Source organism: Colossoma macropomum, unplaced genomic scaffold, assembly GCF_904425465.1.
Source record: "Colossoma macropomum unplaced genomic scaffold, Colossoma_macropomum, whole genome shotgun sequence".
Classification (NCBI taxonomy): Eukaryota; Metazoa; Chordata; class Actinopteri; order Characiformes; family Serrasalmidae; genus Colossoma; species Colossoma macropomum.
Window position 1 is genome coordinate 4,584,561 of NW_023494797.1, and position 25,326 is coordinate 4,609,886.

Sequence of the window (25,326 nt, forward strand, 5' to 3'; positions counted from 1 at the left end):
TTGAATGGTTTTAGCTACATTCACTGTCAGATTTAACGTAGTGGGGACCACATTTAGGTAGAAATGTCTACTAAAGCAGTAGACATACAGGACAACTTATAGACAACATTTCTGAACTACAGTGTAGGTTACCTTATGACTAACGTCATTCAGAGTCTCATATGAACTGGTAATAGTTTCCTGTTTTTAAACAAGTGCTTAAGGTTGATATTGGTTACACACACTGTCGGGTCTGCCATAGTGGGGACCACGTCTAAGTAGAACCTTACACTAGAGCAGTAGACTTACAGGACCATATGTAGACTTTATTTCTGAATTACAGTTTAAATGCCCTCATGAGCAATGTCATTCAGCGTCTGAAATGAATTTGTAATGGTTTCCTTTTTGTACACAAATCTGTAAGATTGATTTTGGTTACACACACTGTCAGGTCTTCCATAGAGGGGACCACGTCCAGGTAAAACCTTCCACTATAGCAGCAGACTTACTGGACAATATGTAGACTTTATTTCTGAATTACAGTTTAAATGACCTCATGAGCAATGTTATTCAACGTCTGAAACGAATTTGCAATAATTTCCTCTTTTTACATGAGTCTGTAAGGTTGATATTTGTTGCGCACACTGTCAGATCTGCCATGGTGGGGACCACATCTAAGTAGAACCTTCCACTATAGCAGTAGACTTACAGGACAATATGTAGACTTTATTTCTGAATTACAGTTTAAATGACCTCACAAGCAGTGTCATTCAACATCTGAAATTAATTTGTAATAGTTTTCTCTTTGTGCATCAGTCTGTAAGTTTGGTACTGGTTACACACACTGTCAGGTTTAGTATAGTGAGCACTGCGTCTAGTCAACCTGAACCACCAGAGCAGTGAACACACAGAAGAATATGGTCTGTTGTTCTCAAGAGCAGTTTGTCCTCTTAAGTTTATAATATGAATTTTTGATTCATATTAAGATTGATGTAATTAACACTTTACACTATGTGAGGTTCATTGAAATGTTTAACTGTGATATTTGAAATCCCTTTAGCCTGCATGTGAGGACACTACTAACATGATGGACGACGTTGAACCAAGCCACTCAACTTTAGGTCCTCTGACCAACACTGGAGCTTCCTCTTCTGACCTAAAGGTATTTTAAACAAGTGTAGACGTACTTGCATTACAGCATGTAATTACTGCATTGGTTTACACATGTATTAGTTGTTCAGAAGATTGTTTCTTTAAAACTATTAGACAAGTGAATCACTTTACTAGCCAAGTAATATGACATTTTTTGGTGTAAGTTATTGTCCTATTAAGTAGTTGTGATGTGTAGACTGACATTTGCAATACATGTACACTATGTGGTGTAGCCTGGGACAGCCTCGTTCTTTTGCATTAAATGCTCATTAATTCTAAATGTTAAACTGATATTTGAAATCCCTGTAGCCTCCATGTGAGGACTCTGCTAACATGATGGATGTGGTTGAACTCTAAAGCTTCAAGTCCTGTGACCAACTCTGGAACTTCTTCTGGCTTAAAGGTATTTATTATATGCATATAGTGATTGAACTACTTGGTAGTTATGCAGCTAATTATGGTTAATTGAAGTTACTTCAGAACTGATTTCATTTGTTGTGTGATATAAATTTGTGAGAGTTAATTGTTTTTAAGTGAGGCCTTAGGGATGGTATTAGTTACACATGCTCTCAGGTTTTGCATTTTGGGGACCCTCTCAGGATAGAAATGTTTGAATGGTTTTAGTTACATTCACTGTCAGATTTAGCGTAGTGGGGACCACATTTAGGTAGAGACTTCCACTAAAGCAGTAGACATACAGGACAACTCATAGACAATATTTCTGAACAACAGTGTAGGTTACCTTGTGACTAATGTCATTCAGGGTCTCATATGAACTGGTAGTAGTTTCCTGTTTTTAAACAAGTGTTTAAGGTTGATATTGGTTACACACACTGTCGGGTCTGCCATAGTGGGGACCACGTCTAAGTAGAACCTTACACTATAGCAGTAGACTTACAGGACCATATATAGACTTTATTTCTGAATTACAGTTTAAATGCCTTCATAAGCAATGTTATTCAGCGACTGAAATGAATTTGTAATAGTTTCCTTTTTGTACACGTGTCCGTAAGATTGATTTTGGTTACACACACTGTCAGGTTTAGTATAGTGGGGACCACGTCTAATTAGAACGTTCCACCATAGCAGTAGACTCATAGGACAATATGTAGACTTTATTTCTGAATTAAAGTTTAAATGCTCTCATGAGCAATGTCATTCAGCGTCTGAAATGATTTGGAATAGTTTCCTGTTTTTGAACAAGTGTTTAGGGTTGATATTTGTTACACACACTGTCGGGTCTTCCATAGTGGGGACCACGTCTAAATAGAACCTTCCACCATAGCAGTAGACTTACAGGACAATATGTAGACTTTATTTCTGAATTACAGTTTAAATGCCCTCATGAGCAATGTCATTCAACATCTGAAATGAATTTGTAATGGTTTCCTCTTTGTACACGAGTCTGTAAGGTTAATTTTGGTTACACACACTGTCGGGTCTTCCATAGTGGGGACCATGTCTAAATAGAACGTCCACCATAGCAGTAGACTTACAGGACAATATGTAGACTTTATTTCTGAATTACAGTTTAAATGCCCTCCTGAGCAATGTCATTCAGCATCTGAAATGAATTTGTAATAGTTTCCTCTTTGTACACGAGTCTGTAAGGTTAATTTTGGTTACACACACTGTCAGGTCTTCCATAGTGGGGACCATGTCTAAATAGAACGTCCACCATAGCAGTAGACTTACAGGACAGTATGTAGACTTTATTTCTGAATTACAGTTTAAATGCCCTCCTGAGCAATGTCATTCAGCGTCTGAAATGATTTGGAATAGTTTCCTGTTTTTGAACAAGTTTTTAGGGTTGATATTTGTTACACACACTGTCAGGTCTGCCATAGTGGGGACCACATCTAAGTAGAACCTTTCACTATAGCAGTAGACTCACAGGACAATATGTAGACTTTCTGAATTACAGTTTAAATGCCCTCATGAGCAATGTCCTTCAGTGTCTGAAATTAATTTGTAATAGTTTCCTTTTTGTACACGAGTCTGTAAGATTGATTTTGGTTACACACACTGTCAGGTTTAGTATAGTGGGGACCACGTCTAAATAGAACCTTCCACCATAGCAGTAGACTCATAGGACAATATGTAGACTTTATTTCTGAATTACAGTTTAAATGCCCTCATAAGCAATGTCATTCAGCGTCTGAAATGAATTTGTAATAGTTTCCTCTTTGTATACGAGTCTGTAAGATTGATTTTGGTTACACACACTGTCGGGTCTGCCATAGTGGGGACCACGTCTAAGCAGAACCTTACACTATAGCATAGACTTACAGGACCATATGTAGGCTTTATTTCTGAATTACAGTTTAAATGCCCTCATGAGCAATGTCATTCAGCATCTGAAATGAATTTGTAATAGCTTCTTCTTTGTACACGAGTCTGTAAGGTTGGTATTGGTTACACACACTGTCAGGTTTAGTATAGTGGTGACCACGTCTAGTCAACCTGAGCCACCAGAGCAGTGAGCACACAGAAGAATATATGGTCTATTGTTCTCAAGAGCAGTTTGTCCTCTCATAATTAATCCCATTAAGGGTGTAATATGAATTTTTGATTCATATTAAGATTGATGTCATTTACACACTCTCTTTTATAACATCGTGGATTTTCGTGTATGGTTAATTTGAAGTAGCAGACACTGATAAAACATTGTCTGAAATTCTGTACTGCATTTTAAATAATGATATACTTGTTTGAGATTTATTGAAATGTTTATCTGTGATATTTGAAACTCCTGTAGCCTGAATGTGAGGACGCTGCTAACGTGATGGCCATATTTGAATCAAGCCACTCAGCTTCAGGTCCTGTGACCAACGCTGGAGCTTCCTCTACTGTCTTAAAGGTATTTAAAAGAGGTAAGGTCATCAACCAAAGATTTCAAACTTTTATATTTGTTTACATATGTGATGAATTTGACCTATCAGGTATATTAGAACAGGGAAGGCAGGAAGGAAAATATAATGCCAAAATTTATTAATTTTCTCTCTTACTTTCTTATTTTCAGAGTGTGATGCACCTTTGTCCTTACAACAAGTCAGTGCAGGGCAAGATGACGGTGAGACAGGCCAATTGCTGAGGTCAATTGAAAGAGAGGTAAGGTAATTATCCAGAGATGATCCTTTAGCGTTTATGTTTGTACACAGAACATGTACAGTCTGTCGGTTAGACTAATACATAATGATGGTTAATAGGGTTCATTTACCAAACCTGTCATTCACTTTTTTAAAAATTTCTTACAAACCACAGCAAGACAGTGATATTCCCACATGTGATCATGACTGAACAATCAGGCAAAACTGGCCATTTCAAACAGCCTCAGGCAAAATTGATTTAGTTTATTGTTATTATTGTTATGCTTGTGAAAACTTTTTTTTTAAAGTAAAAAGATAAAGCAAAGAGAAAATATAAAGTCAAAGTATATAGTGAGTCTGAGACCACATTGGAAATTTGGGATTTAATTCATTTAATATTATGAATGAACAAAAGTTTTGAAAATTTTGAAAAATTAAAAACAAAGCAAAGCTATGATTAAGTAAAATGAAGAAGAAATATGCAAGGTTTGGCACTTTTTCTTGGTCACTATTAATTAATGTAAGTATAGATTGACTCTCGGGTGCATTTGATCTACCCATCAGAGGCTTTTACACAAACTTGTAAACCCTAATCCTAGTCCATGCCAACTTGAGCACATGCTGTCATTAAAGCAAATGGAAACATACTGTACAAAATACTAAGAAATTGTCATTCATGTGAAGATTCTACTTTTCACACAGCCATGCTGTTGAAATGTGTAATTAAGAACTTTGTAATAAATGACAAAACAATGCAAAATAGAGCCATTTTCAGTAGTGGTATCAGACTTTTGGATTCCACTCTATACATATAAAGTACAACCCTGATGCAGTTTAACTGTTTACTGCGGTTATTTTCCACATACAGTCTCCTCCAAAAGTTTTGAATGTAAAGGCCAATTCTTTTGTTTTTGTTTAAAAGATTAATATGAGATGATAGATCAGAATTTAATTTTCATTCATAGATCAGCTCTTATTTTCTGATATTTACATATAGATGGCAGAACATGGCAACTTTTGTTTGAACCCACCCATTGTTCCAGTGAGCAAAAATAAAAGAACATGTGACTAACAGGTCTTTCTTGCATTAACCGGACCTTTACCAAATTGAGCAGCATTTCACCTCCTGAAAAGGAGACCGAAGGGAGAAACCCCCCAAAACAATTAACAACTGTGGTAAAAAGCCTGGAAAAGCATAACAAAAGAATAATCTAACAGTTTGGTGATGTCAGTGGGTCACCAGCTTGATGCAGTTACTGCAAGCAAGGGATACACAAAAAAAATAAAGTGTTGACTTCTTTAATTTACTTTAAGAATCTGTTCCTATACATTTGCTTACCTAAAGATTGGGTGGTCTGCCATCAAAGGCACCCTGTTTTTAGTTGTTTAACACATCTAGATGTAAATATCAGACAATAAAAGTTGAAATTATAAACTGTCATCTCATATTCATTTTTTTTAATCATTTTTTTTAAATTGCTGCAAAATGACAGCAAACGCAATTGATTCTGAAATTATGCCATTTGCGCCAAAAGCATGTTTGATTAAAGATCAAAGCTTTAATGACACTTTATGCATAAGAAAATTTCATATGATTTTTTTATCCCCTAGGTCCCTGTAAGAGAACACCCTGGAGCGTTAATGAAATCTGTGCTGTGGACAAGCACATGATGAGGTTCATTCAAAGCTGGAAAGTTCCAGGAAAAGCTGACTGTGTTCGCTGTATAGAAGCTGAACCACTGGCACTTAAAAACAGCGACTGGTTAGCTGTCAAGTTCTATGTAAAAAAAATCTAATTACAGCATTGCAGAGACAGGTTTAAGACTTGGTCAACACATACACTATATTGCCAAAAGTATTCGCTCGTCTGCCTTCACACATATGAACGCGTATTAGTGACATCCCATACTAAATCCATAGGGTTTAATATGATGTCGGCCCACCCTTTGCAGCTATAACAGCTTCAACTCTTCTGAGAAGGCTTTCCACAAGGTTTAGGGTTGTTTATGGGAATTTTTGACCATTCTTCCAGAAGCGCGTTGTGAGGTCAGACACTGATGTTGGACGAGAAGGCCTGGCTCACAGTCTCCGCTCTAATTCATCCCAAAGGTGTTCTGTCAGGTTGAGGTCAGGCCTCTGTTCAGGCCAGTCAAGTTCTTCCACCCCACTCGCTCATCCATGTCTTTATGGAGCTGCTTTGTGCACTGGTGCGCAGTCATGTTGGAACAGGAAGGGGCCGTCCCCAAACTGTTCCCACAAAGTTGGGAGCATGAAATTGTCCAAAATCTCTTGGTGCTGAAGCTTTGAGTTCCTTTCACTGGAACTAAGGGGCCGAGCCCAACTCCTGAAACACAACCCCACACCATAATCCCCCTCCACCAAACTTTACACTCGGCACAATGCAGTCAGATAAGTACCGTTCTCCTGGCAACCGCCAAACCCAGACTCGTCCAATGGCTTGCCAGATGGAGAACCGTGATTCGTCCCTCCAAAAAACATGTCTCCACTGCTCTTGAGTCCAGTGGCGGCGCTTTACACCACTGCGTTCGGCGCTTTGCATTGTGCTTGGTGATGTAAGGCTTGGATGCAGCTGCTCGGCCATGGAAACCCATTCCATGAAGCTCTCTACGCTGTTCTTGAGCTAATCTGAAGGCCACATGAGGTTTGGAGGTCTGTAGCGATTGACTCTGCAGAAAGTTGGCGACCTCTGCGCACTATGCGCCTCAGCATAGTGGCTGAGTTGCTGTCGTTCCCAGTCACTTCCAATTTGTTATAATACTACTGACAGATGACTGTGGAATATTTAGTAGCGAGGAAATTTCATGACTGGACACAGGTGGCATCCTATCATGGTACCATGCTGGAATTCACTGAGCTCCTGAGAGCGACACATTCCTTCACTGTTTGTAGAAGCAGTCTGCATGTCTAGGTGCTTGGTTTTATACAACCATGGCCATGGAAGTAATTGGAACATCTGAATTCAATGCTTTGGATGGGTGAGTGAAAACTTCTGGCAATATAGTGTATCTTGAATGGAGAAGCTCCAGAGATGTTTTTTTTTTATATTATAATTATTATTCTTATTATTTTATAGTTATTATTATTATTATTTAATATTTTATTTTATTTATTTTTATTCTTTATTCTCAAGTTTATTGTCTAGGTTTATTGCAAGATGCGTATTTGTTAGGGTTGCTGAAGTATGTTCATAACTTTTCCACATATCTCTAAGACTTATTCTGTTACTAATAAATAAGTCTTTAAACTAATGCATCTATTTGGATTAGTAATTTTGTCTGCATCAATAAGAAAAAAGCAGTGTTCCTTCTCAGCATGGAACTGGTCCTCACAAAGAATGAAAACGGGTGATGTGTGTAATGATGGTCCTCAGATATACTCAATACCTGAAATGTCCCCACAAGTGACCTCCATGTCAGGTCAAAATCCATTATGGTGAGATATTTGAAATTTGAAGTGATATTATGATTCACAAGTGCATTTTGACAAAGCATGATTTTTTTCAAGTCTGTAGGACCTTTGGAAAGGGTGGTCCCCACAATGTGACAATTCCTCCAGGTGACCCCCACAATTCACAAAAACAAGTATGGGTGTGTGTGTGTGTGTATACGTGTACGAGAGTGTGTACCTATGCTCTCTTGAATGTCAGTTTATAGTTGGGAAAGCAGCATGTTTCCATGTTGCAGAATCTTCCGCTGGAAGAGAGAGCAAAAGAGAGAGAGAGAGAGATAAAGAGAGAGAAAGAGAGAGAGAGATGTTAGGACACTTTACTTCTTGTACATGTAATCTTCCGACTCACTCACACTAAACTGACGTTCCTCACATGCACTGCCTGTATTTGAGTTTTCTGACATTCAAATAACATCTATGCTCAGAATCATTATACAATGAGTTGCCAGTTTATGAGGCAAACCTACCTATCACACTTTTCATACACCTACCACATGGACTGGTCATGGTCTCACAAGGATCCTGGGCACAAGTGTCTTTGGAGCTTCTGTTGGTCCTCAGTAGGCCTCCTGAGGCCCCCAGTAGTCAGAAGCCTTTGGACACTGGCCCAGTATGTAATCCATCCATGACTTAGCCTATAGATGCACTAAAAACTCCAGCAATGCTGCTGTGCCTGATCCACTCGTACCAGTGCAGCACATACAGCATTCTTAGAAAAAAAGGTACTCAACTGTCACCGGGGTGATACCCTTAAGAGTACTTCCTCAGTACTTTTAGTTAGGGAGCACAGTTGTCAGTTCTATTTTTAAGTATATCTATATAGTATATAGTATTCAATATATATATAACTTTCATTGACCCCTGTCCTCACTCCATATATATTTTAATTGTATTTATTTTATATTTTAAAATGTTTGGTTATGAAAGGGTACACATTTGCACCTTTCTTCTGGGATAGTGACTGTAGTGTACCTTTAAAACCTTTAAATGTACACCACTGTTGCACCTTTAGGGTATGTTTACATTGTACATTGACAAAAAAAAAAGATTCCTGTAGAGTATCCTGTCTTCTGACAGTGTACATGACACATCAGTTTCAGTCCTGAAAATGTTCCACCTGCTCAGTGGTGATCCTGTGCTGGGCCCTTTTCACTGGGTGGGGTAGAGGGGAGCTGACAAATTGTGGAGTGGGGTAGAGGGGGGCTGATGAACTGTGTAGCAACAGATGGGTTATTTTCAACCTACAAAATGTACAAGATAAATGGCAGATGAGTGAGTTTGAGATGAGTTTTAAAATGCCAGCTGGCTTTTATAATGTCTTAGAATTTCACGGTGAATGGAACAATAGAAATGCTCTCAAATTACTTTGAAATAAATCTTGTTCCATTTAAGAACATGGTACCTACTTCTGTAAAGTTACCATTTTTGGAGATACAAGTTTTTGTTTTGACAGTGACAATACAGTAAGGCTAATGTATTAGCTGTTTTCCATTCGGAAGAATGAGTCAGAAGTTATCTGACCATATTTTATGTACCTTCGCTGGGTTTGTGTTGAGAATGATGTTGGCAGTTCAGTTCAGTCACCTGCAGTCCCAAAGTGGAACACCTAACCAGACAGACGAGTTCAGCTGCAAGTTTTTAATTTTAAGCGAGCCTGCTGAGCTGCTGATGGCTGGGATGTAAAATGTGACTTTTTACATCGATCTTGTATGTGTGTTTCGTGGTGCCTGTGTTCACAGTTGACAGACTGAAGGGTAGTCGTTCAATGATGAATGGGGTAGATGGCAGCTGACGACAGATGGGCCACAGTCTGTGACTATACACCTATGTAGTGGAGATATAAGTTGATGGCCCTCAAATGTATCCAGTGAGTGGAAGTACAAGGTACGGGCGTTTGCAGAAGGTTGACAACCCCCGGTCAAATTATGTGTTTTGCTGAAGTGAAAATAAGTTCTCTACAGGGAACAAACTTAAATAAGGCATTTGTCTGCCAATTTTAGTGAACTATTGCTATTTTTCAGCTGAGTTTAGCATATTGAAAAAAAAACATATAAAATATAAAATGCGCCTTAACTTTTTCACACGCCACATTTTCTGTTTATTTTTTTTTACCCCAATATGTTAAATTCAGCAAAAAAACCGCAGCTGTGCAGTAAAATGTGCAGTGCTCTGTAGAGAATGTGCAACAAAGCTTGTGACTTGACCAGGGGCGCCTAAACCTTTGCATAGGACTGCAGGTAAGTGTATGACTGTACACACGCTACTTCTTCCATAAACATCATAAATCTGTCATTATCTGCAGCACAACTTAAAAGACTGTAATTGAAGGGTGAATGCATGAGCAATGTCACCCTCCAGCTCTTTAGAGAACTCGAAAGCTCGTTTTGGCTGACCCAAAAAATATTCCTACCTGAAAGCTCATAGTAAGATGTAGATAACACGGGTTAAAGGAACAGGGGTATTTTAACAGTGCTGAATCTCTCTCTGTGGTGAAACTATTTGTGTCACCACCACACTCCACTATCTAAACCACCATCTATGAAAATCAAGCCATCATTATTCTCACCTGTACTGATTCAAAATCACTTATTGACAATAACAGACTAAGTCTGTTAGACTCTAATAGAATTCAGGTTGAGTTCCAGCAGAATAAGTTGAATCAAGTAGTCTTTATGGTAATTACTTTATGTAACTTGTATACATTGGAACAAAATGGTGTTCTTCAGACCCCATGGTGCAGTACACAATAAATAAAATATACAGAACATATATGTATATATATATATATATATATATATATATATATATACATATATATATATATATATATATATATGTATATATATATCAGCCCCCTTTTACCCTGTTCTTCAATGGTCCGGACCCCCACAGAGCAGGTATTATTTGGGTGGTGGGTCATTCTCAGCACTGCAGTAACAGTCACGGGGCGGTGGCGTGTTAGTGTGTGTACGAGTGGATCAGACACAGCAGTGCTGCTGGAGTTTTTAAACACCTCTGCGTTACTGCTGGACTGAGAACAGTCAAAACCAGCTTTCCTGTGGGCAGCGTCCTGCAACCACTGATAAAGGACTAGACAATGACCAACACAAACTATGCAGCAATAAATGAGCTATTGTCACTGACTAAACATCTGCAAGGTGGACCAACAAGGTAGGTGTGTCTAATAGAGGGGACAGTGAGCGGACACAGCGTTTAAGAACTCCAGCAGCACTGCTTTGCTTGATCCAGTTGGTAACTCATTGCTTCTAAAGTTTGCCACTGATCACAGCAGGCTAATAGTAAAGTAGCCCACTATATTTTATGTCTTTTGGATTTTTATGTCTTATGGATTTTTGATAGAAACTAAAACCGGGGTGTGTCTAGACTGCAGGGGCACACTCTAAATTAAGGGAGGCACAGCCTAACCTCTTTGCTTGTCAGTCACAGGGGCAGCAGTCAGCATTAAAAAAGAAAACTGCATCTTTCTTGACTTAATACTCTATCCAGAAAAAAGTTGTCCCTCATATTTAAAAATAAAATACAGTATTATTGATGTATTAAATTGAATAAGACCAAGTTGTAAACTTAACAGATGCCTTTGATTTAGCTGGCTAATATGCATTTTTAGTATCCAGTGAGATAAGCATTAGCATTAATTTGTTTGCTCCAAGGTTGGCTTGCTGTCAATCTCAATCATCAATGGACAAACATTTATATATGAAAATACTTGTGTAAATCCATATTTACCTACTGCTAGCTCCATAGTTGCTGTACACAGTGCCTAATAAGTGACACAAGCAGCTGCTTGGGGTCCCAGGGCTGCCGGGGGTCACTTGAACAACTTCTGGGTTATTTTTGTACCACTGAATGTTGTCTAAGATGCTCAATGATGGGATAATAATGCTCAATCAAGTCTCAAAAAAGAATGCACGCATCTAGAGCCAAAAAACTAACAAACACAGACACAGTTAACCAGTTAACGTCTTTCTCTCTTAATCCAGGCTTAGATACTGTGAGGCTGTGATTAAACCTTGTGTATATTAAAGCATCATGTTTATGATGAACAGCTAATCATGTAAAACATGAGGAGCTCTCAAAAATATCTTCATACTATGTTAAAATTTAGAAAGTAAAGCAATTTTAACGATAAAACATCAGTGCGGATGCCAGTACCACCAGAGTTAGATTGAACTAAGTTTAAAGTTAGCTGGATAAGTACAAAATATAACATAGCAAGACAGACCCCTGGATCATGAATGCTGAGAAAGTTCTCTGTATTTAAACTGTAACTTATTAGAACCCCAAAACAAGCAACCAGTCATCAGCAATACACAAATTAACCTTTTATAATGGGCTAAGTTAGACAGCCGGGGTCATTAATATTAATTAACTCTAAATGTACAGTACATCAACTAGCAAGATGATGCAAAGAAATCTTGCTTAGGGCCCCCATAAGGCTAGAGCCAGCCTTGGCTATACAGCCTGAATGCAGAAACTGAAAGCATTCAACAGAAAGATGCTGGGACGCTATGGGAAACATAGTTTCTGTAGTGAATTTGCATGGTCATAATGCTTGTGTCATGCAGTTACCCCAACAATCAATTAAAACAGGAAACTTTGTTGCCTACGTATTGACTTTTCTCCCTCATTATAATAGGGCATCATTTAACTGGGGTGAGTGGCCTGACTGAAATCATAAAAAAATTCAAATACCTTAACCAATACAATTAGACCCAAATATTTTATGCTGTATCAGAGTTTCAGAGACATTAAATGCTGTTGGTGTAACTACCACACTGTCAGAGAAAGACTGTGTGGCAGTACAGTGTAAAGATTCTTTCCATGAAGTAATGCAATCATTGTTTAGATGAGCGTAGGCTGGCATTTTAAATAAACTGCTGCTCATTTGCCTGAATGATTCTATTTGCGAAGAAGCTTGAGCACACATCCTACCCTTGTCAAGCAGCCACATCCAAGGCTATGTATAGCAGCCTGATGGAGCAGATAATTGCGGATAATGTACAGAAATGTACACAAAGGTAATCCTGCTGACGGTAATTCAGTAGTCTAGACGTTGTGAGCCAGTCCAACTTGTCTGTCTACCATGATAGACTGAGTCTCCGGTACACTGAAGATGAGGTGGCTGGCTCGTTTTGGCACGTTTCACTTGTGTGTTTACCCTGCACATTTGTCATGGTTAGCCAGCTCTGTTTCTGTAGCACTGCGCTGAACCTCAGACAGGGGGGATAAACCCTGTTTAAGCTTGTCTGTAGTGATCCAGTGGTCTGCCAGGAATGCTCTGCATGTATGTGTGTGAAAGAGGAGAGAAAGAGGGAGAGAACTATGAAAGAATAAACAAATAAAGTAAATGAGATATGAAGATAAAAACATTCGAATGTGAGTCTACACAAGTGTCTATACACGCATACTTTTGTGTGTGTGGGTGTGTGTGTTAGACTTGGCTGTTGTTGCAATTTGCAGACAATTAAGTGCACCTGTGCCTGCTTGTAATCGTCCCTGTCTGATGACATCATGTAAGTGGTTGACTGTGGTTAAGTTCTAGCATCTCTCTGTCGTGGTTTTCAATTGCCTCTAGGTTCATGCTTAACCCACTTAAAGCCAAACAGTGTCTAAGCAAGCCCAAACTTTAATAGGCCTGTTTAGGGTCCGCCCACAAATACGTTCTTTTGTATTAACCGTTGCGAAATTCAGCAAGCATTAGAGAAAGTTGGCTAAAATCCCAGTCAACTAATGAGAAATCGTCAATTTTAAACACAATATGTAGATTATTCAAATTGGACTGCAATATTGTTCTTTAGAGTCATAATTTTGAGTTTCCGGTGTAAAATCCATCTCGGTCTGCAGGACCCTACAGCAGATTTTGAGGACAGCAGAGAAGATTATCAGGGTCTCTCTATCCACCATTGACACCTCCTACCACCTGCATCCACAATGCTGGTGACCCCTCCCATCCCTCTCATGGACTCTTCAATCTTGTACCATCTGGCAAAAGCATCCATTCCATCACCACCAGACTCTGCAACAGCTTGCTTCTGAATGCACTGATGCCCCCCAACATCCACCTGAACTATTCTAGACACTTTTCAACATCCATCATAGACTGATCACACAGCCCTTACTGCACTGCACATCTGCAACCATTACTGACACCTGTGCTTTTATATATTTTACATATATAGGTGTCCCATAGCAGCATTCGAACAATTTAAAGTATATATATATACATACACACACACACACACACACACACACACACACACACACACACACACACATATATATATAAGCAGTCAGTAGTGGCTGGAGCATGAGTAGTTACTCACTCTTAACTACGTAACTTACATATTAGATTCATAAACTTTATTGAATAATTCACAAAATAATAAATCTTAAGATTATTAACTTAAAGATAAGTCGAGGGGTAAAGCAGGCCCATGTATCATTTTGGGAGGCAAGGCCAACATCAGTGTGTATTTATTTTAAATTTATAGTGTATTCCAAACACTCTTATCAAGGTGGCAGTATGATCATGTCATAGAGCAAAACAAAAGCAGTGTTAAAAGTTTTTTTTTTTTCCCAAGGCAGCCAAAAACACTGGCATTACTCTTTAAGATGGAATTTTACCCTAATCTCCAGGGTGCAAGACTGTAACATTACCTGGCATAAATCCCTGAATGTTACAATAAAACAAGTTTGGTGTAGTTGTTAGCACCTCTTACTGCCAAAATTATGTCTGGTAGTTGTTTGAAATAACCACATCATGGAATGTAATGCTTAAAGAGATTATCAGTGTTTTCCAATGTTGTGAAGATGGAGTTACTGAAATGAAATCTCCACAGGTAGTTGGTACTGCACCAGAGGGGAAGCTCAAGAGCGATTAATCTTGTGGAACCCAAGCAGACCCATTAGCTCTATTCCTGGGGTGAGGCTGAGTCTCCCCTCGCTGAAATGGATCTTAAGGAATGACCATATACAACACAATTATTATTCACACCTACCAAAAGGGCAGGGCCTCAAACCACCCCGGGCTCTGTCTATGCATGTGCCTGGGGTTAAGAATGGTCTTTTTCAACATGCCATTTCAAAAATGTGTGGCATGATAAGTAAGACCTATTCATAAAGTCACTGTGGCAGTGATTAGTAAACCAGTGTCTTTTCAGAGCTGTAGTATTTTCACTGGTGTCTCAGGCAAGAACCAATAAAAATCAACACATTAATGACATCATATACAATAAAGACCTCCACCAAGTTAAGGTCTGTTTGGCTACCAAAGTGGATAAGATGCATCAAAGCAAGCCATAATTCTGTAGATTTTAAAAAGTGCTAGCAAATAGTAGTAAATTGTTTGATAAAGATGCTTTTAACTTGGAACCCCTTGAAATTCCAGACTTACATTCTAAGGCTTATTATCCAGTAACTACAGGGCAGGGACTTAAATGAACTCATTGAGCTATTCTTAGGTTATAGCAGTGTGTAATAAAACTTTGAGACCGCCCTGGCCACTTAAGGGGTTTATCAAGAAACCAAGGTTTTTTTTTTTTTTAATTAATTAGTAAATTTTTTAAATCAGAAAAAGTTAATACCAAAATCAGACATAAATAAAATAATAAAATTAAACTTTTATATGTAGAAATTATTTTTTAGCATGTATGATTTTATTTCACATAGGTAAGAATTCAAGCCTTCTTCCAATTCATGAATTAAATTTTAATTAAAGTTTACATTTAATAATAATGTTTTGTACATAATTTTAAAAAAAAAATCAGTGGACATGTTAAAATTCTAATTACTATGGTGAGCCATTTTAGCCTAAACCTACCGTCCATACACTGAAATCCTGCTCAAGTAAGCCCCCTTTCTCCTCTTTTACTCTTACAACAGCAGTAAGAAGGTTTACAGGGCAAAATTACTGCCAGAGTGGTCCAGTTGTTATTTTTTTGTGGGATTGTGTCGCTACTGGCACATGTAAAGTAAGGAAGCATGTGGGCATGCCTCACATCTCACAAGCAGTAAAACACACTGTTAATCCTCATTTATGAATGTGCAAACATGCTACCGCTTTCCTCTTAAATCTGGCAGGGTGCTTTATAATTCTGGCCTAAAGAGAACATTTCTAAGAGTAAATTCTTCTCACAGAACATTAAATAAATGATCAATACTGCAAGTCTTTTCTTGCACCACAAGCGCCTACGGGAAGTGAATGTGAGGTCCAGATTTGCATATAGGAGCAGAAAACACAGGACGAGTAAAGAAAAGCATTGTAATGGGTAATGTTTTTTCCTGTTGGGCAGGACGTGAGATTACCCCACAGATTCTCTTTCTCTCACACACGCCCACACGCCTAGTTTGACTTGCTGCCTAAAAGTGATCTATAAAATATCACTGTCATGGCATTACCGGCATACGTCCACATACACATCTCTTCACTTGTACACACCCACACGCTGCTTTAACACTATCTGACTCAAAATCAGAGCTATTCGACACATCATTCTGAATACAATGGAACTTCCAGAGACTTCCCAGAGTGCTCTTTGCCTGAACTGCTGACTCAGAGTGGGCCACGGCACATGCACAACTTGATGTTTTGTTAATTCTTAGAAAGTCGATGTTTCACTTTTAGATGAATCCTGACTCACCTGGCTGGTTAGGCACACATGCACGCACAAACACACACACACACACACACACACATATGCACATATGTAGACACAAACATAGGTTGGAAAGCGCTGTATTTTCTATTTCTAGTGCTACATAATACCTACCTAATCTCCTAATGGCGACTAACATAAACCTACATAAACATTTTTCATAAAGGCTGCTGTCAGGTGGCATTTTTTGGGGTGAGATAACTTAGCATGCTATAACAACTGACTTTGTAGCTCAATGTACAATCCCAATTCCAAAAAAGTTGGGACAGCGTGTGAAATGCTTATAAAAACTGAAAGTGGCCATTAGTAAATTCTGTTTTACCTGTGAATTGAAAACAGCACAATATTTTATGTTTTACCTTCTGAACTTCATTTTTTTTATAATGCATGCTCACTCAAACATTGATGCCTTCAACAGATTCCAAAAAAGTTGTGACAGGAGCATGTTTACCACTGTGTTACGTCACTTTTCCTTTTAACAACACTTACTAATCGTTTGGGGACTGAAAACACAAACTGATTCAGGTTTGAAAGTGGAATTTTTTGCCATTCATCTGTTATACAAGTCTACAGCAAGTGTGCAACTATATGGGGTTTTCATTGTTTCATCGTTTTCTGTGTAAGACAGGTCTGTACCGCAGACAGGCTGGTCTAGCACCTGCACTCTCTGATTACACAGCCATGCTGTTTTGTGGCTTGACATCATGTTGAAATAAGCATGGACATCCCTGAAAAAGACAGCATTTAGAAGTCAGAATTTGTTGCTCAAAATGTGTTCAGTGTTATCGGTGCTTTCACAGAGGTGCAATTTACCCACTAATACCCCTCGTACCATGACAGACCATGGCTTTTGAACTTTTATGATTTTTCCGAATTCCCTGAATCTGTTGATGATGTGCACCATAAATGGATGCTATTTTTATACCCAAGCATGGTTGTATCACCTGATTACAATATTTTCTGAACATTTTACAATGTTGCTAGTCTATATTTGCTGCTGTCCCAACTTTTTTGTAATGTATTGCAGGCATCAGTTTCAGATTGAGTGCATATTTACAAAAAGACATTGAAGTTGATAAGGTAAAACTTTACAAATCCCTGTACTGTTTTCACATAGAGGTCAAAGTAGACTTATAAATGACTGTTTTCTGTTTTAATTTGCATTTCAAATCCTGTCCTACACATACTGTGTTTTTGGAATTTGGTTTGTATATCACAATGACATAATGCTGATGATAGCGTATATCTTATGAATTCTAAAATTAAACTCACTGACTTTGCAAGCTATGTCATACTGTCAGCATTGTGTCTCTGATCCCATTTAAATCTGGTAATTTCATGTGACTTGTATCTAGCTTGTAACTTGAGACTTTAACCACATGGATTTACACTTGGTAGTCAAACGTAAGTCAAACTGAAAGTATGATTGTTATATGGTACAAAATATGCAAATCAGCTTATATACAATAACCAAACGCTGGCGTTTTTCCTCTTTTTTCCTGTTTTGTTCAAAAAGGTGGTTGCTACTTTAAAAATCCCATTTTTTCTTGGCATTGTTCATTTTCTTAGCCCAGCTTTACATCAATATTTACAAAATGACAGCTGTTCAGAATAATCAGAGGTGAAGGTGAGATAAACTGACACTTTATTTGCACTCGAGCCACTGAAGGCACTAGAATTAAACTCGCGCAGTAAAAACGCGCAGCAATGACTCTGTTTAGAAATGAACAGGTGTAAACAGGGTCACTGTGACATACATTGAGGTACACAGTTTATGTCATTTAACCACAGAAAGTGTCATGGCACAACCTAATGTCAGAAGAAAATCCACATTTAAATGTTTGTTTAGTTTATAAATGTTTATGTAGGTCTAAGTCAGTTTAAGGGCTTATGTACATGTTATATAGCCTTATAGATGGACACATTCATACATACAGTACTGCACAAAAGTCACCCAATCTTTTTTTTAACTGTGCTGTAAGCATTTTGCCGCGACCCAGGAGGATAAGCTGCTTAGAAGATGTGTGGTGTGTGTGTGTATGTGTGTGTGAGTGTGTGTAAGAATTTTGCGCTCACACAAACACTAATATTACAGTACATAAAAATAACATTAACACAATGAGTAGTGATTTTATGTTTGACAGTCAATGTGCTTCACCCTTTCTAAACCTTTCCTTAAGGAAGGCCAGTATTAATTGAAGTTATCATTCAATGTCTAGTCTGGCTCAATCAGTACCTCTTTAAACAAATGAATAAGGTGTGCTGCTGATTAAATTCAAGAATTTGCAATGACGGGAGAAATCTGGAGCCAGACTTTGTTCTTATATAAAGAACTGTCATCTATTTAAAAACAAACAAAAGCACAGAATTCAATTACTTTTTTGTTTGTAATTTTATAGATATCTATGTCATGCAGTGTCAGAAACCAGATTACTTTGAGATTACTTAATAACTCAACACTGTTTGAGAAAAGTGTGTGGCAATAGTCTCCAACCCTGGTCCTGGAGAGCTACATAGCCTAGTTCCCACCACAATCTGCCATACCTGCTCCACCTAATCAACCTCTTCCCAAGTCCTTGATTGGCTGGATCAGATGTATTAGAGTTAAGTAAGGGGTGGGGCAGCTGATTGGGTTATACAGGTTGGAGCTGAACTCTGCTGGAAGGTAGCTCTCCAGGACCAGGGTTGGAGACCACTGTTGTGTGGTGATTCAGGCATTCAGTTTGCACACTGCCAAATCAATAGCTATAAGCTTCCACTTGTTAGCTCTATTAGCTTCCTAGCTCCAGTGCACAACCACAGATGCAAAAATAAATAAATAAATAAAATAAGGGGAAAATTGTGAACATGTAGGTCCATCTGTGGCTTTCAGTTCTCAACATTATTGAAATCCCTTACAACTGAATGATTTTAGTAAATAGGTTTGGGTCCAAACTACTCAGCCAGTTTGCACTGTATTCTATGTAGTTGCTAAATAATAAGGCTTAGTATGTATTAAGCCTTGAACTGTAAGAGTTAACCTCCATAATCCATCAAATCATCAAATATTCAACTTCATACTTATATATTGTTTTATATCACCCCTTCCACTCAACTTCTCAGATTACCTCCAGGTCCTTATCATTATATTTGACACATGAGAACATGCTGTTCAACCTTGCCTATAAGGTTCAGGAGTGCCAAGCTGTCAACAGCTTCAGGCGAAATGATGCAACAGTGCTAGCGGATGCCAGGTGCCTTCATTTCACGCATTTCTCCGCCCTCTTCCTTCTGAATAATGAATTTGCTGTAGCACAGAATCCTCAGCTCTTACAGTGAAAAACCATGCTCTTCTAGCAATGAATTACTGGTTTACTGTTACTCAGAAAACAAGCCAAAAAAAAAACTGAACTTGCTGTGCGGTGCATTAAATAAACACAATGAAAATGAAATCACAGAATGAAAAAGGTGTTGTAACATTTTTCTTTGTTCTTTTTTAACATGTAAGTAGAAAGTTGTAGAATTTAATTCAGACATTCAGATATTTCAAACATTTGAAAAAACAACTTTCACCTTTGTTAATTAGTTATATATAAATTATGTAAAGTTATAGATCAGTTACATCAGTTATATGTCACTAATATGTAACTGTATGTCATTATATATGTCATTCTTTCTTTGAAAGTTGCTGTTTCACTTTCAGCAGAATCCTGACTCATTTGGCTGGTTACACACATACGCATGCATACACCCACAGACAACTGTACATCAGGGTATCAGTCACTACACTTTAATGCCCTGCATTTTTGAAATGATTGAAAATAAATTAACACACCAGAAGCAGCTGATGATTTTTGGATTTGGTGAGGGACATTTTAAAAAGACTAATTTTTCCATTTTTGCTATAAAAATGAACAAAAGTACAGACAAAAATTCAGGCTTCACGAAGGCTGTTACTGCTGTTATAAGCTATGCAAAATTATGTTTGCCAAATATTTGTTTAGTATGTTATACAGTGTTATGAACACATCACATCACATTTGGAGATAAAGCATATGAATAATTCACATTTCAAGTAGGACAGTCAATTGGTAAGTAAAAAATAATGATGATTAATCATATCCATTTGTGTAGATAATCATGATTAATTGAAATTATGCTATTTGCTAAAATTAGACACTAAAAATGGATTTTTTAGGTAGGACAACGTTCATACACTGTTAAAAAGATGTTTTTTTAGCAAAGAAAATGGTTCTAAATAGAACCATGAACATTCAAAGATCCCATTGCATGAATAAATTGCATCGTGAAAGGGTTCTTTAGATTGAAAGAGAATATTTGAAAAAGGGTTTGTTTTTTCTTACGATGCCAAGCTTGTTACAATAGAAGAACCATTTTTGGTGCTATATAGAACCCTTTTCAAAAAGATTCTATATAGAACCATTTACAGCATATTCTCCATCAATCTGAAGAACGCTTTCCTGATGCAAAGAACCCTTTAATCATGCAAAGGTTCTATATAGAACCTTTAATCATGTTCATCGTTCTATATACAACCACTAAATTTTACTAAAGTACCCTTGAAGAATCATTTTTTTAGGTATATAAGAGGACATGTCTGTCCAGTGACACTGACTTTTTCTGACGTTGGGTTGTAATGACACTATTTTGAGTAAAATGACTGCACATTGTAGGTTAATGTACCTCTCAGTGACATAATGGCAAAGTTTAGGTCTTATGAACAGTGGAATGAAACTCACTTTAAATAAAGGCCACAGAAAATGCTCTCTTTTACCTAATCAGTCTGACAAGGCAAAAAGTCTCGAAAAAATCACCTGACATATCACCTGACATAGGTATTATGTCAACTAGGAACACTGCCCTACAGAAAGACAGATTTTTTTTTTTTCGATTTAAAAGCAGTGTATTTTGTTATAGCTGAATGAGTGGATAAAGTAACCTTCATCAGAATGCACTTACTATTTTCAATAATTCAGTAAGAGAACATGAAAATGTAATTTCCCTAGAGTGAACGCAGTTTGCAAGCTTCATTACTAATGTCCAATAAGAGTAACAGTGGCTGATGCACTCTGATTGCACACTAAAAAAAGTTTTGATTTGTGATGTATACATTGGTGCCACATAGATAAAACAAATGTGTTTATGTAATCTGTTTATGTAACATGTTTCTTTCCTAAGAAACTAATGGACACATTAGAATCACATAAATTGAAAACAGCATTTTTTTAGCATAGCCTCTTGCTCCCATACTGCTTAGTTCTGTGTTGTTTCAAGAGCTAATTTGCTGCTCACTGGTTTATCCATGGGTCTCCGCAAAAGGCTGTCCATGTTTTTTGAAGTATTTTCTGGCATTGCAGTAGCTGAAAATAGCTTTGATTTGAAGCCTGGGTCTGAGTGAGGGGACAATAAGCTGTTTCTCAAATGCAGCAAAAGAAGGCTGCAGTTCTTGGCTGTTATGCCACTGAAGGCTGTCCAGTTTTGTAGGATGAGAGAAACGCAATCTTCTTTTTTAAGAAATCAAAGGATTCAACTGATGTATCCTTCGAGACCTTGAGTCACCTTCAGTCCTTCACACGCACTGCAAAACCATTTAAAAAAATGCCGTGAACACAGCTGCGAGTGTTGATATACTGCGGCACCAAAAGTTTATTGTAATGAAATGCAATGAGTTTTATTGAATTGTACATTTTAATGTAATGTTTTTACAAGTAACAGTTAAGCGTGTAGCATTATTTATGCCAGTAAGCCATGACTGTCATTGGGGTGGTACATCTTCAGTGCCTTTAGTTAGGGAACATAGTTGTACCATAATCCATGCAATTCTATATTTTTTATGTTGTATTGACTCCACAAACCCTGTCCTGACTCTGTTGTAAAATGTTATGTTTTGAAAAGGTTTTTTTCTAACATTGAAGAGAAGCCCTCAGATATCAGTACTAGGAAGGTCTTCTCTACCTCGACTGCTACCTTCACTTTGAGACGCAGCTACAGTCATGGAGTCAACATACATTGCTCTAGCAGCTGGCTTCAGGAATTGCGGATGGTTTGAAGGGTCAAACTAAAAATGCTTAAATGGCATTAATTATTTATTATGTAAACGTTAAAGCTAACTTTGACACTGCTAATTTCAAGCACTTATACACTTTGATACTATTTCATATATTGGTGAACAAAGAATATTGACTTGTTATACAAGAAAGGTTCTACACTCTTAAAAAGGATGGTTCTTTAAGGGTTCTTTGGTAAGGGGATTGTTCTGTTTAGAATTATTAGTTATATATAGAATCATTTCATGCTTATATGGTTCTTTGCATGGTGAAGTAGTTTTTCAGATAATGAAAATAGTTCTATATAGCACCAAAAAGAATTCTTTTGTTACCAGGTTGGCACTGTTACAATAAAAGACTGTACTCTTGAAGTGCCTTAAGAGTGAATGACTAGTGGAACCTTTTAGGTGCTATTTAGAACCATATTCCAAAAGATTTTTCAAAAGCACTTTAAAGAACCTTGCACAAAACGTTCTCCATTATAGAAAAGAAGCATTTAAGAATTCACAATTCAAGTATTTATTATTTATATATTTAGTTTTGTCGTTGTACTGGTTCTATAACAAAAATCTCTAAATAGTTTTGGCTTGGATGCTTGGTTCTAGGAAAAACCTTTAAGTGGTACATAATCTTTACATTATGTGGAAGTTTACATAGAAAAAAATATCTCAGATATCTCAGAAAATGTTAGAAAAAATAGTTCTTTAAACAACCATTCACTGAAAAAATCCTTAGAAAACCAAATTTGGTTCTTCTACGGCTACTTCTCCTGTTTTTAGTTTACTTTTCTCCATCGTAAATGTAGCAGTACTTTGTCATATGGTGTCAGAAACCACATAATCAGTTTCTCATGGTGGATTTTTACACTTGTATTTGGTTAAAAGATTCTCACAAACGAGCTATGGGAAGCTGATGAGGAAAAAAGGGCGACTATATCTCCTGCTGCGCTTTGTAAGGCAGCTTTTCAACAGTGTAAAAAGTGTTGCCTCGGCCTGGTCCTCATCATATTTATGAAAATGATCTGGATGTGTTTGTGTTTTATGTTTCCAGCACCAGGGGTGCTCTGACCAGATGGAAACAGATGATCAAGCTCCTCACTCACGAGCAAAAATGTGGCTCGTTTTATCAAGAAAATGAAGGGAACTGGATCTTGTATATTCAGTGTTAATTTATTATTGAATCAGACACCTGTAACCTGTGTGAGACACTCTCGTGGCGCAGTCTGAAAGCCTCAGCTCTGGGTGTGAGAGGAGGAGATTAGCTAGTTTTTTAGAACGGCTAATCTGTTAGCCTGCGTGCGATTAGAGGTGATTCATGGCTCGTGGGCGAGGGCGGGTCCACCAATTTGTGGGCTGCCAGACTAGAGCTACTGAGAAGAAAACACAGTTAATTTAGCTCATTAAAAAGGATCGGCAGTCTACAATGGGGCTCTATTATGCAGGCTTAGAGAGAACAGATAGCTCAGTCAGAGACCAACACACATGAAATATGAAATATAGAGGCGATGACAGGGTAATTTCTGAGAGTTAGTGAACAATTGTGAGTAAGCATACACTCCTGTGCAAAAAAAAAAAAATGGTCCAAGCTTCAGATATAATGTATTTTACTAACTTTTTTGATGAGATCAGAGTGCAGATTTAAACTGTATAGAGAATATTTGCTCTCATATTAAAAATAAACTATATATTTCCATTTTTTTTTACTGTTTAGTGAAAAAGTGAAAGCCATCCTATACTTTATCTATTTATTAATGATTTGTTGTTAAGACAGTTACAAGCTCAATGATTTTAAGCTTAATCATTTTTTAGCAACAGAGGTTATATATTATTGCTGTCCAAAAAAAAATCTTTTTGCAATGTTTAGTTTTCCCAGCGGTTGTTCCTTAAGTTGTGTGAAACTTCATGGTGAATGGACCAATAGAAATGCTCCAAAATTGCATTGCTAAATTGCTAAACTCTACTTACATTAACTTACATTGAAAGCAAAGAATGTTTTTGCCTTCTCCTGGAAAATTACCATTTAGGAGATATGTGTTTTTCTTTGTACAGCGACTTCAGTCTAAGCTAATTACTGATGTCCTAATGCTTGCTTTTGTGTTATGGAAAGCGCCATAAAAATATCAGGCTCAGTTCACCTTTTTCAGTATTTCCCAGACTCAATGTCTTTTTGTTTGAGTCAGTCTGTAAAGCATTTCATGGCCCATCTTAATGGCTGAATTGTATTCTGTTCATTTCTGGGTAATTCCAGCTTGTTTAGTTTTTCTGCCATCACAGCTGCTGACCGGAAAGCTTGCTTAGGGTCAATGACAGGTTCGGAATGTGATGTAGCCCTGCTGTCACACTCCACTTCAGAATCTGACCAAACAATGCAGGTCAGATATGATCTTATAGATAAAACATCTAATGTATTTACTTTCTTTTTTAGATGTGTTAAAGTAGGAACTTGCTTAGCTGCAGCATAAACCGAGTCATTACTTAACAACCAGTGCTCAGTGGAATAATAGTTATTGTGAATTTAAACATGCTGTTGTTTTAAAAACCACCAAGGGTAGAACACTTCTCAATTAGACTGTATTGTCAGAACTAACTGTTATATATACATATAACCTCGTATCTCCAAAATGGTAACTTTACAGGAGAAGGAAAAAACCTACTTTACTGTTAATGTGAGTCAATGGAACCAGACTTTTTTCCAAGTCATTTTGGGTTGTTTCTTTTAGTCTATTCATCATGAAATTTACATACAATTTAAAGGGTAACAGGTATTTTCAGATAATGTCAAAAACTGAAAAACTTAAAAAATGAAGATACAAGGTTTTCTTCCGACAACAGCGATGTATATTTATGTATATGTGTATATATACACACAAGATTTTAGCATTTTTAGAGATTAAGGTTTTGTTCTGACAGTGACAAT